The sequence below is a fragment of the Protopterus annectens genome, chromosome 15.part0, assembly GCF_019279795.1.
Source record: "Protopterus annectens isolate FY-2018-M chromosome 15.part0, PAN1.0, whole genome shotgun sequence".
Classification (NCBI taxonomy): domain Eukaryota; kingdom Metazoa; phylum Chordata; order Ceratodontiformes; family Protopteridae; genus Protopterus; species Protopterus annectens.
In genome coordinates this window covers 13,747,296-13,764,995 of record NC_056749.1, presented here as the reverse complement: position 1 = coordinate 13,764,995, position 17,700 = coordinate 13,747,296, and positions in this window count along the sequence as shown.

Genomic DNA, 17,700 nt, shown 5'->3' with positions numbered 1-17,700 from the left:
TCTGATGGTAATATGTAGTGCACTTATTACTGCATCCTACAACAGTGCCATTGATGGGACAGTGTGTCTCCCTGACAGCTGTTACTCCCTGATGGTAATATGTAGTGCACTTATTACTGCATCCTACAGCAGTGTCACTGATGGGACAGTGTGTCTCACTGACAGCTGTTACTCCCTGATGGTAATATATAGTGCACTTATTACTGCATGCAAGAACAGTGCCATTGATGGGACAGTGTGTCTCCCTGACAGCTATTACTCCCTGATGGTAATACGTAGTGCACTTATTACTGCATCCTACAGCAGTGCCACTGATGGGACAGTGTGTCTCCCTGACAGCTGTTACTCCCTGATGGTAATATATAGTGCACTTATTACTGCATGCTACAGCAGTGCCACTGATGGGACAGTGTCTCTCCCTGACAGCTGTGTTACTCTCTGATGGTAGTATGTAGTGCACTTATTACTGCATCCTACAGCAGTGCCACTGATTGGACAGTGTCTCTCCCTGGGAGCTGTGTTACTCTCTGATGGTAGTATGTAGTGCACTTATTACTGCATCCTACAGCAGTGCCACTGATGGGACAGTGTCTCTCCCTGACAGCTGTGTTACTCTCTGATGGTAGTATGTAGTGTAGTGGCTTTACTCTGTCATAAAGCAGTGCTACTGATAGGGACAGTGTGTGTCACTGACAGCTGTGATACATCCCAGTGGTACCTTTTGACATTTTCTTTTAGTTCATTTTGTTTTAATTCATGAACTAGCAAACAACAGTGATCCTGAAGGATCATTTTCAGGCAGCTTGGAGAAAAATTATTGTAGGTAGTAAAAACAGTCAGCGATAAAGTTACGTAATAAGGTGGTGCATGTAATGAGTTTTGTTGGAGTCTCTGATAAGGGGAAGAAAGGAAGCATTGCATGAAGGAACACACTTAAAGTAAGGAACTTTGGACTTATCCCTTTAAGATAAAACATCTGACGCTCAGGTAATGGGGAAACAGCTGCCTACTTGTGCCCCTTTAATGCCCGGGTAAAACTAGTATGGCATAAGTCACTGGGCTGAGATGCTAGGGGAGTCCTGAACATTTTAGTGAAAGGAGAGAGAAGTAGTTGGCTCTGAGATGGAGTTCTAGTTTAAGGTCCTTGATTGCCAGTGAAAGACCTGGTAAAGAGAGTTTGGAAGTACTGACCAGAAAGTTACTAGTAAGGATTTTACTTAACTCATCTGAGGAAGTCCTGATGACCAGAGATTGCATGTTGATTGATTTTTATATTCCTGACACTGCCCTTTGTGCTTGAAAGAGACTTTTCATTTTTCAAAACACTTTTGCACTAAAGCTGTGCTTAAAAACTACCTACCTGGAAAGTTATATTAAGAAGATGAGCTGTGAAATGAATATTGTCATTGTTGTGGCTAAGGGACTCAACAGGTTTGTTCAGTTCCCCACAAAATTATTTTACATTGTGTTTCATAAACATCCACTGCTTTATTAGAAACTTGCCAAGTTTGCTACTTGAAAATTACAATATATTTATCATATATGTGTAGATATTTAACTTCAAGAAAAACCCAGCCAAGCTAGAGTTTTCACTGTGTGATACCCTAAACCTCCTGAAATGAAGGCCCATGGGATATATGCAAATGACCCCTGAGGGACAGCAAGTGTCTCAGCTGCATGGCTTCTGAATTTCCATGACTTTTTACTTCTTAAGTCTTCATAGTTACATTTAGGCCAATAAAGCCAAACCCCACTTTCTGTGGACTTGCAGGTTTTGGCCTTTTTATTGACCTCATCAGCACAGCATAAGTGGATTTACTTCAGACACGCAAGGTCTTTAAACTCAGCGTATGCCCATAAACATGAAGGTGCCTGCAAAATATCCCATCCTAACATGAAAATCAAAGGGTAAATATGTGACACAGGTAAACCACTCAGCAAAAACCTGCAAGAAAAACCTGGCTAAGCTAGTCTTTTCACTGTGTGTTATCTTTGTGTGATATCTTAACCCTCCTGTAATGAAGTCCCATGGGATATATGGACTTAAAAAGTAAAAAGTGATGGGCATTCAGAAGCCATGTAACTGAAACACTTGATGTTCTTAAAGGGTCATTTGTATATATTCAATGACCCTCCATTACAAGATTTTAAAGGTATCACACAGTGAAAAATCTAGCTTGGAGAGGTTTTTCTTGCAGTTTTTACTGAATGGTTTGTCTGTGTGACCTTTTACCCTTTGGGTTGGAGGTTACTTGTGATATTTTGCAGACTTTCTTAATGTTTATGGGAATCAGCTGGGTTTAAAGGTCATGTCTGTCTGAAGTATATCCACTTATGCTGTGCTGATGAGGTCAATAAAATGCTGAAACATGCTGGTCCACAGCTACTGGGGTTTGGCTTTATTGGCCAGAATGTTTCCATAAAGAATTAAAAAGTAAAATGTCAGGTGCATTTAGAAGCTATGTAGCTAAAACACTTGATCTCCTTAAAGAGTCATTTGCATATATCCAATGGGCCTCCATTACAGGGGGTTTAAGGTATCACACATTAAAAACTTTAGCTTTGCTAGGTTTTTCTTGTAGTTTATAATACGTGGTGTGTCTGACCACACACACCACACACACACACACACACACACACACACACACACACACACACACATACACACACACACACACAAACACACAGATGTTTACCTATATATCAGATATTTGAAAATGACTTCTACCTTGAAACCGTTAGAAGTCAGTTGCTACATTTTTGCAATTATCTTGCTACAGCTTTGCATCCTTTATCACACACAAAATGCTGAAGCATATTTCTGTGCATGCTTTCAGATATGCTGTTAGTAAAAAGAATGCAGGAACTATACTTCCTCATCATACTCCTTAACACCCTGAGCTCAGGGTGGCTGCCCCCTTCACCTCACCTTAACACCCTGAGCTCAGGGTGGCTGCCCCTTTGGCCTCACCTTAACACCCTGAGCTCAGGGTGGCTGCCCCCTCCACCTCACCTTAACACCCTGAGCTCAGGGTGGTTGCCCCTTTGCCTCACCTTAACACCCTGAGCTCAGGGTGGCTGCCCCCTTTGCCTCACCTTAATGCCCTGAGCTCAGGGTGGCTGCTCCCTTCATCTCACCTTAACACCCTGAGCTCAGGGTGGCTGCCCCTTTCACCTCACCTTAACACCCTGAGCTCAGGGTGGCTCCCCCCTCCACCTCACCTTAACACCCTGAGCTCAGGGTGGCTGCCCCCTTTGCCTCACCTTAATGCCCTGAGCTCAGGGTGGCTGCTCCCTTCATCTCACCTTAACACCCTGAGCTCAGGGTGGATGCCCCTTTCACCTCACCTTAACACCCTGAGCTCAGGGTGGCTCCCCCCTCCACCTCACCTTAACACCCTGAGCTCAGTGTGGCTGCCTCCTTTGCCTCACCCTCGCTGCACTTTTGCCTGCAGTTATATCAGTAAGAGATGCTGGGTATGTAGGTGAGTGTTGTTTGTTCTCCAGTAATGAGATCTCTGGAAGGTCTAATATTATTTCTCACCCCCATAAGCATACATAACTTTTAAAAAAATGAACTTGATATTTCACTAGAAGAGACAGCCATAATAAAACAAACCACTCAGGCACTGGCATTTGCAAATGAAGAGGGATTTAACCCTAGTACTGAAACAACATGGCATAGTGTCCATGACAACATGGCCTTCTTTAGTCCAGATAGTCCAGATACAGACCTTCAAAGTACAGTCTTATCTGGAAACAGAACTATCAAACTGTTCATAAATAAAATGTCCATAACAAGAAATAAAGAAAAAAAAACAGACCTTGGTAGCACAAGGCTGTCTCTTGACCAGATACCGACATAATTGATCATACACACACACACACACACACACACACACACACACACACACACACACACACACACACACACACACATGGATGTTTGTCTATATATCAGATATTTGAAATTGACTTCTACTTTTAAATTGTTGCAAGTCAGTTGCCAGTTGCAACAATTGTAGCAATTAACTTGCTACAGCTTTACAGCCTTTATCACACACAAAGTGCAGGTAAGGCAGTGCATATTCAAAATGTGAATGAAGTGCCTACATAGTCCACACCAAAATGAGGAAATACATAATGATTGGTCTTTTACTTCCACTTAGTAATTACACAGCAGAAAAAATAGCTCCTGCACTACAGAAAACAGAGGCACTAATGGGACGCTACTATAAATGATTGCAAGGATTTGTTAAAATCGAAAGTTATCATAATGAGCGAACCTACCTTTCTAGCAGTGGACATATTAACGTGGGCAATACAATTATATAGCAGCACCATTATTTGTCAAAAAGCCTTCACAATCTGAGAGTAAAGCACAGTATGAGAGGGTGTTGTTATTTTAAAAGCATTAGAAGTCTTCAGGAGGTAATAAGAATATAATGAACTTTGGAAAATGGCATGATAAAAATAAAGACTTGACTGGCTAAAGAGTAAAGCATTTTGCCAATAATAAACTTGATCATACTAAAAACAAACAAAAACAAAAAAAGGATAATATATTATTAGGATTATATAGTTCTGTTTGTGTCTTAAACCATTGCTATACCTATTTACCAACAAGATGTAATCATCTTTCTACCTAAATGGTAAATGTGATCATTATAAGTTTTTCCTTGAAAGCCAAGTGCAAGATAGCATTGTAAGTCCCTTATACTCAATACATGTAGCAAGAGCCAATGGTGTAGCTAAAGCTTGCCTCACCCTGAATGCTGATAAGACATGAGACTCAGAGAAAACTCCTTCAGAGTATTTTGATAAGTATGTGATGCACATATAAAATTAGTAACCAAAGCAGGCACAATATGTGATGCACATATAAAATTAGTAACCAAAGCAGGCACAATATGGGATAGATATATAAAATTAGTAACCAAAGCAGGCACAATATGTGATGCACATATAAAATTAGTAACCAAAGCAGGCACAATATGTAATGCACATATAAAATTAGTAACCAAAGCAGGCACAATATGTGATGCACATATAAAATTAGTAACCAAAGCAGGCACAATACATGATACATAAATAAAATAGGTAACCAAAGCAGGCACAATATGGGATATGTATATAAAATTAGTAACCAAAGCAGGCACAATATGGGGTACATATATAAAATTAGTAACCAACGCAGGCACAACATGTGATGCACATATACAATTAGTAACCAAAGCAGGCACAATATGTGATACATATATAAAATTAGTAACCAAAGCAGGCACAAGATACAGCCAAAGAATGAGGCCAAACAACGCTCACCATTGTCTCAAGTTCTTGGTGCAGGTGCTGAGAAAGAAGCATCATGTCTTTTGAGTTTCTTAACAGACATGCAAAACAATCTGTGAAATAAACTACTTTCCCCAGGATTAAAAACCAATAGGGATTTTGAGCACTAGAGCATGGGTAAATACACAACCTAGATCATATATTCCAGACACTGCATATTAAAAGGTCTGAACTGAATTCTTCTGTAGGTTACAGGGGAAGTGCAAGAGATTCTCTGAGGGAGAAGGACTCATGGGGTTATGATGAGATTCTCGACATTAGAAGATGTTAATGAACTACGAGTTAGGGAATTTAAAGCCTGGCTGAGAATCCCCAACCTAGAACAGTGTTAGCAGCACTAAAGTATTAGGAACCATAGCTATCAACCTCAACCTAGAACAGTGTTAACAGCACTAAAGTATTAGGGACCATAGCTGTCAACCTCAACCTAGAACAGTGTTAACAGCACTGAAGTATTAGGAACCATAGCAGTCAACCTCAACCTAGAATAGTGTTAACAGCACTAAAGTATTAGGAACCATAGTTGTCAACCTCAACCTAGAACAGTGTTAACAGCACTAAAGTATTAGGAACCATAGCTATCAACGTCAACCTAGAACAGTGTTAACAGCACTAAAGTATTAGAAACCATAGCTGTCGACCTCAACCTAGAACAATGTTAACAGCACTAAAGTATTAGGAACCATAGCTGTCAACCTCAACCTAGAACAGTGTTAACAGCACTAAAGTATTAGGAACCATAGTTGTCAACCTCAACCTAGAACAGTGTTAACAGCATTAAAGTATTAGGAACCATAGCTGTCAACCTCATTAAGAAAGAATTCTGGATAAAGCCAAAAATAATTGGGAGGAGGCCCACAATCAGGGACACAGATTTTAATATTGTTCTTACAAACTTAGAAATTTTCTAGAGTACCAGGTTTTACATTGGTATACATTTTCTGAAGGATAAGTCTGTCATTATTTAGTGAATTAATTCCTAAATGATTTAATGGAAAACTATATATTTTTTAATGAGGGACACACCAAAAATACAAAGTAAAAATGTGAACATTTTGCAAAATTCTGGACAGTTAAGACGTATGTCCAGAACATTCACATGCAGGCTGGGAATCCCTAAACTAGAACAGTATTACAGAGATATACAGTTGGGAATACTATATACCAACTGAGAATCCGTAACCAAGGACAGTATTACAGAGCCACAAGTTAGGAACATTTGGTTACTGGCTGGGAATCTGTAACCTACAAAAACCTATAAAGCTAAATAGTAAAGAACATTCAGATGTTGGTTCAACATCCCTAACCTGGAATAATATTACAGAGCTGTACAGTTAAGGACATGCAGGTACTAGCTGGTAATCCCTAAATAAGGACAGTGTTAGAGAGCTACAAAATTAGGAGCACTCAGACACTGGCTGGGAATCCCTAGCATAAAATATTGATATGACACTGGACGGTTAAAAAGATGTGAATATTGGCTGGGAATCCCTGATGTAAAACAGTCCTACAACACTGTACAATTAGGGATATGTGGATTGTGGCTGGGAATCCTTAACATAAAACAATGTTACAAAACTCTGCAGTTAGGGACATGTGGATTGTGGCTGGGAATCCTTAACATAAAACAATGTTACAACCCTGTACAGTTAGGAACATGTGGATACTGTCTGAGAATCCTTAACATAAAACATTGTTACAACACTGTACAGTCAGGAACATGTGGATACTGGCTGAGAATCCCTAACATAAACAGTGTTACAACACTGTACAGTTAGAGACATGTGGATACTGGCTGGGAATCTCGAACCAATAATAATGTTACAAAGTTGCACAGTGTGAATCTTTCAGCTATTGAGTGAGTGGCATATGCAGAGACATACGGAAAACTGCTCAAAGTGTAGTAGACATCAGCTGGGATCAACCCTTTAGAATACAGAAACAAATAAGAAAAGAAAGGTTAATAAAGATTCTACAACAGCCACACTGATCACCTTAACACAAGTACTGGAATGGAAGGAGATAATAAAATAGGTTTATAATTTAATCCCTAGGTTATAATCCTGCAGCCTTTAAGAAGCTTTGAAAGTCACTTAATTTTGGAATTTGTATATGCCAGTGTAATCACCCTTTTGAAGGTGCAGGACTAACACAAGGTGAAGTGAGTTTATTCCATGGGTGAAACAGCAGTTAGCCATTCACTCTGTTGCATTTGATACTGTTGCAAATTTAAAGTTTGAGGTTAATTGCATTTACATTTGTTCCAGCCATGATGTCTGCATTTTCTGGGTATAGATTCTTGAATAAGAAGGATCTGTCATCTCCCAGAATCTAAGGCACTGGCCACTTCTCAGGGGTGATATCAAACCAAGAAAATAATTGAGGTTTTCTAAGTTCATCAATCCTTCTTGCAATGAAACTCTGCCCCTTCAGTGGTTAAACCACATGTTTTATTTAGAGCATTTCAAAATGCACTCATTCGAAGCACTCCTTAAAATGGAGAACATCGACATTTGTGCTGAAACAGAGACCTGGATCAAGGCAGCAGAAAGCACCCCTGCACTACCAGGCTATAACTCATTCCATGCCTTCCGGCCCCAGAACTTGGACCAAAGCTCCAAAGGCAGTGATGTTTCCATATTCATAAAGGATGTGCACACCTCCAGACTGGTAGCCCAACATAATGCATCAGAGATACTTCAGGTGGAGCAAACATTGGGTAAGACAGCGATACAGGTCGTAGCCTGCTATAGGTCCCCAATCATGTCCCAAGACTAACACTCCATGTTCCTAAGCACCCTGGAGAATATTAGGGTCCAAACTACCACTCTCATACTTGGCGACATCAACTACCCCTCCATTAATGGGAAAAACTACTCATGTACTAATACACTTGCCCAACATTTCCTGGAATTCATTAATTCCAATGCCCTGGACTGGCTCGTTCTTACCCTCACTGGATGTAGCAACATCCTTGACCTGGTCATTACTAACATGGGCGACCGTTGCTCTATACCAATAGTCAACTCCTCCCTGGTTAGATTTGACCACAAACTAATCACCTTGGAAATCCTCATCCCACCCCACCCCCTCACAAAGGTAACCACCATGAAAAACTTCTCCAAAGCTAACTTTGGGATCCTAAAAACAGAGGTGGCTGTATGAACACCTACACAAACGCATGGATCTCGCCATACCCAATAGAGCCAAGATGTTATCCTCCAAAAATGGGAAGCCAATCTGGTGGTCCCCCCCCCCCCCCCATAGACAAACTCTGCAAAAGAAGAAGGAAACTGATGCGGAATAAGGTGAAGTCCCAAGACTGGAAAAACTCCTTTATCAGCCTCAACAAAAAGTTGAGATCTCTCATCAAATCCTCTAAAGCTAGCTATGAAAACAGAATTGCAGCAGATAGTAAAGACAACCACAAGGCCTTCTATAGTTATGTAAAGAATTTCCATGGCAATACCCAGATTTGCACTGAGCTACTCCACAATGGTACCTCCTATACTGAGCCAACAGATATTGCCAATATATTGGCTGACAGATTCAGTGCCAGCTTTACCCCTCTCTCCCCTCCCAAAGAACCTATCACATTAACAGTAGATTATCAGGCACCCAGTAGTACTGCTACACAGGTTAAAACAGCACTGCCCAAGGCCAAGAATACAGCTTCTATGACAATATCTCTGGCTGTGTTCTACATGAACTACAGAGTGAACTTGCACCTCACCTGTGTGCCCTGTTCAGTCACAGCCTCACATCAGGCTTTGTTCCTACTGAATGACACACTGCTACAGTCATCCCTCTCCACAAAAGAGGAGCAACTACAGACCCTAGGAACTATTGCCCCATTAGCCTAATGAGTCTGATATGCAAAACTATGGAACACATCATCATGGACCTAATAAACAAGGATACAGGGAATCCCCAAACTCTGGATCCCACACAGTTTGGTTTTGTGAAGGGTAGAGCATGCCTTCTTAACTTGGTCAACTTTGAGTCAGTCACCAGAGCTGTGGATGAAGGTAAGGTGATTCACACAGCCTACCTTGATCTGGCTAAGGCCTTTGATACCATTCCCCACTCAGGAATCATAGAAAAACTCAGTAAGCTTGGCATCAACCCCTATATCACTAGGTGGGTTGCAAACTGGCTTACAGATGGAACCCACAGTATGAAATTAGCTAACTCCAAGTCAGACTGCCAACCAGTCATGAGTGGAGTCCCACAGGGTTTGGTCCTGGGTCATCTCCTGTTTGGTATATACTGCTCTCAAGTCCAGGCCAACACAAAGGGACTCTGGCTGACAAAGTTCGCAGATGATTGCAAGTTGGGAGCTATTATTAACTCCCCAAATGATGTTGACATCCTACAGAAAGGCCTCACTGAAACCAATGACTGGTGTCAGAACCATGGCCTTAAGCTCAATGCCAAAAAATGTGTTGTCATCTCCTTTGGGAAAAACCCTGTTCACCACATCGATGGTAGTCCACTGAACACAGAAGGCATTATAAGAGATCTGGGAACACAGCTTGACAGCAACCTCTCTTTCAACCAACACACTGCCACTGTGGTCAGAAAGTCCTTCTATGTGACACATCTCATTACTAAGGGTTTTGCATCCAGGAAGAAAGAGGTCATTGTCTCCTTCTACTCTTCCCTCATTAGGTCAATCATCGAGTACAATGCCCCATTTGGCATGTACCTCACTAGACACCTGCAACAACTGGAGAGGCCACAAAAGCACATCACAAAGAGGATTCTAGACCTTAAACACTTGCCCTATATGAACAGACACAAAAAACACCAAGTATTCTCTGTCTCATATCGCCTACTTAGAGGCAATCTCTGCTTGACTTACAAAGCCATGTCTGACCCAGCTCTGTTAGAAATGCTACATCTAAAGAAATCCCAATCCCTCCACAGCACATGCTCCAGAGACCTCAACCTCATTACCAGAATCTACAGAACAAGTTGGAGGGACAGATTCATAACCCAGAGACTGCCCCTTCCTATGGAATAGACTTCCCATACATGTCAAGTGGAGCACCTCACTGGCCCACTTCAAGAGAAATCTTGATGAGTGGATGGGAAATAGAAAATTCTCCCCGGGGATCACTGCAGTGGCTCTACTTGACAGAGACACTGGGAACTAAGGTCAGGTGGCACGATGTCAGGGTAAGCCTATGGGCTAGGCTTGTAAAGGCTCCAGGCCCATTAGCCTAGTACACACCTATGAACCTATGAACTTATGAACCTACAATTGGGGGTGTTTTTCTCAGTGACTGGCCAATGCACTAAGGTTTACAGGGCAATGGCTTCTCAAAAGTGATTAGAAATCACGAAGTATCAGACAAGTTATGCCGAGAATCTTTTTTTTATTATTGTGGGTATCTGATGAGCAAAGGAGAGGTTTCTGTCTTTGGGATCATAGGAAGTTACTAGGTTAATGGCCCTAGGGTCCTTACAAGCCCAGCCAAGTTCTCAAAGGAATTACTAGGTTAATGGCCATAGGACCCTTACAAGCCCAGCCAAGTTCTCAAAGGAAGTTACTAGGTTAATGGCCCTAGGGCCCTTACAAGCCCAGCCAAGTTCTCAAAGGAAGTTACTAGGTTAATGGCCCTAGGGTCCTTACAAGCCCAGCCAAGTTATGCCTTTCTTTCCATAATCAGCACCTATTGCCCCTGTCCAAGAGAGATACAAGTGGAACCCCCGGGGTGAATTTACAGTTATCCATTGAATTGATGAGATTGAGCTTGAAGAGGGACAAGGAGGTGCTCTGCTTGACATATTGAGTGTGGTAACCTCTGGGACACAAATCTGTCCCTACAGCAAGTTCTATTAATGTCACATACCAGGTTAAGGTCTTTAGAGCTAGAAACCCATGTACCATTTGACTTGTAGATATGCAGCATTTCCAATAAAGCAGGTCAGAGATTGCCTTATATGCAAGGCAGAGATCACCTCTGAGCAGTCTGTATGAACTGGAGTAAAGTGACAGTGATTTCAGCTGATCCACATAGAACAGATTCTGAATACCCTGAATTATCCTTGTAAGGAACTTTTGTGGTCTCTCCAATTGCTGCAGGGGCCTGGAAAGGTATATACCAAAAGGGGAATTTTACTCAATTATTGGCCTGAAGAGGGAAGAGCACAGGGAGGTTATAACTTCTTTTTTTCTGAAGACATGCCCTTACTTAAGAGATGAGCAATACAGAATGCCCTCCTTACCTTTGTGGATACATGGAGATCAAAAGTAAAGTCGCTGTCAACCTGTGTGCCCAGGTCTCTCACCACTGAGTGCATGCTTAGGGTGTTGCTATAGTGAGCAGGAACATCACTCTTACCGAAAGGGATGATAATACATTTTTTTTGCTTTGAGTTTAAGGCCATGAATTTAGCACCAATCATTTGTTTGCATAAGACCCTCTTGTAGAATGCTGACATCATTTGGGGATTCTATGACTGCTCCCAGTTTGCAGTCATCAACAAACTTTGTCAGCCACAAACCTTTAGTTTTTACTTGTAGTATGGAGAAATAGAAGATAGAAATAGATTCCAAACAGTAGAGGTCCCAGGACTGATTGATCCCTGTGGAACACCACTGGTTACAGGTCTGCTGTAGGAGGTGGATTCCCCTATTTTGACTGTATGTATTCTATTGGTGAGCCAGTTACTGACCCACCTAACAATATAAGGTTTGATACCTAGCTGTGTGAGTTTGTTAATAATGCCTGAGTGGGGAATAATGTCAAAAGCCTTGGCCAAGTCCAGGTAGGCTGTATACACAGTTTTCCCCTCATCCAGGGATCTGGTAACTGTCTTAAAGAAGTCCACCAGGTTTAACAGCCATGATCTCCCTTTGACAAATCCAAACTGAGTAGGGTCAAGTGTTTGGAGATTACCTATATCTTTGTTGATAAGGTCCATGATGATTCACTCCATGGCCTTGCAGATAAGGCTAGTGAGGCTAAGAGGTCTATAGTTTATGGGGTCAGTGGAAGCACCACCTTTGTGCAAGGGGATAACAGTGGCTGCTTTCCATTCAACTGGGATGAATCCAGTCCTTAGACTATGACTGAAAGGAGTACCCAATGGTGTTGCTAATTTTTGTTGGAGCCCATGTAGGATGCATCCTGGGATATTATCAGGTCCCATAGAGGCTGTGTTTCTGGCCTTAGAGAGGGCATTTACAACTTGCTCTCTAGAGATACAAGGTGGGGACAGGTGGAAGGAATGTCATGGGTTATGTGTGGTGTGGACAGGGGAGTGAAGTTTTCACAGAATATGTCAGCTAACAGGTTTGCTATGTCCACATGCTCAGTGTATGTCATATCATTAACTACCAGTTCAGCACAAATCTGGGTCTTACCTTTTAGGATATGGATGTAACTAAAGAATGCCTTATGGTTGTCCTTAGTTAAGAACATTAATTTAGATTCATATTTTGCTTTGGAGGGCTTCACAAGGAGTCTTATTTTCTTGTTTAAGCTGAGGAAGGAGTGTTTCCAGTTTAGGCCTCGCTCCCTCTTACTTTTAGACAACAATTTCTTCCTCTTATTGTAAAGCCTGTTAATAGCAGTTGTCTGTCTTCCTTGAAGAGCTTATTTTGGTCCTATCAGGTGTGGCCTTGTCAATGCAGTTACACAGGTGTTTGTAAAAAGTATTGGTGTAGGACTCAGCATAGTTGTCAGTTACAGCTGAGGGGGGAGGTGCAGTGAAGCTATTTATACTATCCCTTAGAAGGATATAATCTGCTTTGGAGAAGTTTTTTTTAGTTTAGTTGCTAGGGGGTCCGTTGTGATAGTTACTTCAAATGACAAGATTTGTGGTCAGATCTGATAAGGGAAGACCTCACAGTGGGGCTGCTACAGTGGTCCCCCATATTGATAAGTACCAGATCCAAGATGTTGGTGCCCCCGGTTGTGGTGTCCACTAGCTGGTCCAGGGCATGAATTTGAGGAACCTTTGGGCAAGTGAGTTTGAGCACAAGTAATTTACCCAGTCAATGGATGGGTAATTAAAATCACCCAGAACCATGGTGTTTGGATATATTTTGATTGATTCCAGTAGATCCAAGTAGGCAGATTGGGTGTCCTGATTCATGGAGAGGGGGTCTTGTAGCTGGCAATGACTTGAATAGGTGTCCTACCAACAGTTAGTTGCACCTGAAGTGTCTCCAGGGAACCATACTGTTTATCCAATCTGGAGGTCTATTTATCTTTAATGAATATTGATACACTGCCTCCTTTAGTTTTCATGCCTTACATTTGTGGTCTGAACGTGTGGTAGGAGGTGTAACCCAGTATGGCCGGGGTGCTATCCACTGCCTTAAACCAGGTCTCCATGACTGCACAGATATCAGTCTCTTCCAAGGTGAGGACTGCTTCTAGTGAGTGCAGTTTCATGCTAAAACTACTAGCATTTAGCAGTATAACCTTGAGATTGTTTTGTGATGAAAGTTTTATGTCGGGAAGTTTGTCCTTGTGACATTGCCTAAAAAGGCACTATGGGGGTAGCAAGAGCCTTTGTCAGTAGTTGATATCTGTGAAGTGACAGATGAAGACTATCTCTGGCAAAGCATAGAGGACTATCGATCATGTCATCCCAGGCTGATAGAAACAGGATCCCCTTAGAATGACACCAGAAACTAAGCCAATTATTGAAGTTAATGATTTTCTGTTTATACTGTGGCATCATCCTAGGCAAGGGTAATATACTGCTGAAGGCTAGGGCCATACCTGCCTGTGACACATAATCAGAGAGCTCAATCATGTCTCTCCTCATGTAGTCCAGGGAGGCACATCTCAAGTCCTTCACTCTAACATGTACTATCACCAAATCATAACGGTACTTGTTGAGAGACCTAAGTGCCTGCATGATCTGATGAATACTGTGGCACCAAAAAGAGAGCTGACCATGACTTTCTCCTTGTTCAGCCTGATGAGGGAAACATATGTGTGTCTCACTATAGAGTCTCCTATGACTAAGATATTTGGAGTGGATGTGCGTTGCCTTATGGGCTTTGATGGTGAGACACTTGTGCTTGGGTCATTATGTGTATTGTGTGTTTTGGGTGTTATAGTAGGTTTAGTATATATGTGTTTTGGAGGTCTCGAATGTTTAGGTAGATTTTTTATGACTACCTTTGTATATGTTCATCTATGTGTATGCTATGTGTCATGAGTAGGAGTTGTGGTAGGAGGGCTGACAACCTGCTCTGTATTGCTATCTATTGCGTGAGAGAGCTGTGATTTCAGATTCAAATGGTATAGGAATGATTTAGAAGTAGTGGGTCATCGGTGGGCATGAGGCAGTTGCTACACTGCCTCAGTAGGCCCATGTCAACCAGAATGGTAGGAGAAAAGGAAGGAAACTGACAGTTCATGGTCCTAGGACTAATCTTGGTCTGGCTATAACAGTGGAAGGGAGAATGCCACAGGGACAGATATTAGTAGGCAGAGGTGTGAAGAGCTTCGGCTTAGGTAATGTTTGCGAGGCTAGTGAGCAGACGTCTGTAACCGGCAATCCCTTTGTACAGTAGTGCGCGATGCACAAACAGGCTCAAACAAGCACAAACTGGTTCAAACTGAGGCTTATTAAAGCAGAAAAACAGGAAACAATCAAAACACCCTAAACAGAGCCCTGCAACAGTAACTCTAACTAGATCATTCCAAACCTTACCTTCCTCCCACAAGGGCACAGTGGGGCCTTCTCCAGACAAATGATTAACTGTTTTGCAAGCTCCAAAGATCACAAACAGTACTAGATTCAGCAAAAACCTGAACCTAGTCTATGCTAGTGTTTTTCAAGTGCAGCAAAAAAGTAAAATGAATAAAACAAGCAGATGAACAGTAATTAAAGTTTTAAGAGGAATTCAATTAGCAGACAATCTAAAAATGCAGTAAAATACAGTTGCACAGTTTAAACAAACAGATACGCAATAAATATTGTTTTAGTTAATCAGAACGTTGAGAAACAGTTGCAAATAAGCACTTCTCTTTTGTAGTCTCTCAGCAGGTATTTGGAGAACAGTAGAGCAAGGATGGAAAGCCTAACTCACTGCAGCTTTGCGCAAACAAGCACAAACCAGTTCAAACAAAGGCTTAAGGCAGAAAAACAGGAAATAGCCAAAGTTCAAATTATCCAGTCAAGACACCCTAAACAGAGCCCTGCAACAGTAACTCTAACTAGATCAGTCCAAACTGTACCTTCCTTCCATGAGAGCACAGGGGAGTCTCTCCAGACAAAAATTAACTGTTTTTCAAGCTCCAAAGTTCGCAAACAGTACTAGATTCAGCAAAAACCTGAACCTAGTCTATGCTAGTGTTTTACAAGTGCAGCAAACAAGTAAAATGAACAAAACAAGCAGATGAACAGCAATTATAGTTGTAAGAGGAATTCAATTAGCAGACAATCTAAAAAAAAATACATCAAGATCTTTAATCATAGTCTATATCTTTACCCCAAAAAAATTGTAATAGGTGGCAGGAGTTATTTGCTTCCCAAGGGCAAATGCATAGAATTTGCCTGTACTGAGCTTCAGCCCATTGTTTTTACCCTAAGAATGGATTATATATAAACATGCTCAAATACTGAAGTACTGGATAGAGAAAGGCCAATGGTACCGAGTCAGCATTATTCAGCAGACTTAGTAATCTAAAGATTTCTGGTGTCAACTTTGGCATTAAAAATAAGATTTCTGAAAAGAAGACCAAATGCAGAGTGTTACAGAACAAACTTGTTACCTCAAGGGGTGTGGAAAAGGGGTCACCTACTGTCATCACTAGGATCTTCCCAAGAGTCAGGTGGGAGTCTGTTGGACCACATAGAGATTAACCCTAGCTCGCAAAGATTATCTTTACTCCCTTTATATGAGATGGTGGTAAGCACATGTATAAGACTGAGACAAACAGGGTACTCTAACAGGTCTTCATCTACTACAGTTGTGACTCTTTTTAAGAAGCTGTCCAGGATTAAAAGGCCTAATTTACCTTCCACATAACCATACACATGTCCAGAAATAGTGCCTATATCCTTCAGAGCCACTTTTATCAGATTAATTTCCATAAACTAGCAAATGAAACAGGTAAGACTAACAGGTTAGTACTTCCTATGGACCAGCTGTGGATCTCCCTTTATGGGTACGGATCAGTGTGGCCTGTTACTGGGTGCTGGGGGCAAAGCCTTTGAAGAGACATTTACTAAATAAGATCTGTGTGTGGTCTAGAAGGTTATGTTTGATACAATCTGAAAGCAACCAAGAATACTGCCTGGCCATTGGTTCATAGGTAGGTTCATAGGTAGGTACTAGGCTTTTGGTCGCGGGGCCTAAACAAGCCCAGCCAAAAAGGTACCCTGGCTTTTGCCACCCAAGAAAATTATTTTCCTGTGCCACTGTCGAGCAGAGCCACAGAGGTGATCCCCAGGGTGAATTTCCTATTTCCCATCCAGTCATCAAGATTTTTCTTGAAGAGTGCTAATGAGGAGCTTTGTTTGATATAGATAGGTAGTTTATTCCAGAGTACGGAAAGTCTCTGGGACAGGAATCTATCCCTCCAGCATGTTCTGTTTATTGTGGTGACAAGGTTTAGGTCCCTAGAGTGTGTAGCTCAGAGGGATTGGGATTTCTTTAAGTGGAGCATGTCCAACAGTTCTGGTTTGACATAGTTTTGTATGTTAGGCAGAGATCACCTCTGAGTAGGCGATATGTGATGGAGTAAAGCTGGAGTTTTTTGAGACTGTCTGCGTAGGTCATCTGTTTGAAGCCGGTAATCCTCTTTGTGAGGTATTTCTGCTGCCTTTCCAGTTGTTGTAGATGTCTTGTGAGGTACATACCAAAAGGGGTGTTGTACTCTATAATGGGTCTATCGAGTGATGAATAGAGGGGAACAATGTCCTCTTTTTTTCTGGATGAGAAACCTTTTGTGATGAGGTGTGCCATGTAGAAGGATTTCCTGACTACTGTGGCAATGTGATTATCAAAGGAGAGACTACTGTCCACCTGTGTCCCAAGGTCTCTTATCACACTTTCGGTGTTAAGTATACTACCGCCTATGTTGTAGTTCATGGGTACAGAGTTTTTACCAAAGGGGATGACAATGCACTTTTTGGCATTGAGCTTGAAGCCATGGCTTTGACACCAGGCATCTGTCTCAGTGAGGCCCTTTTATAGGATGTCCACATCGTTAGGAGTTTCGATTATGGCTCCTAGTTTGCAGTCATCTGCGAATTTCGTTAGCCAAAGACCTTCTGTGTTAGCCTGTACTTCAGAGAAGTAGATACCAAACAGGAGAGGACCCAGGACTGAACCCTGTGGTACTCCACTTGTCACTGGTCTGAAGTCGG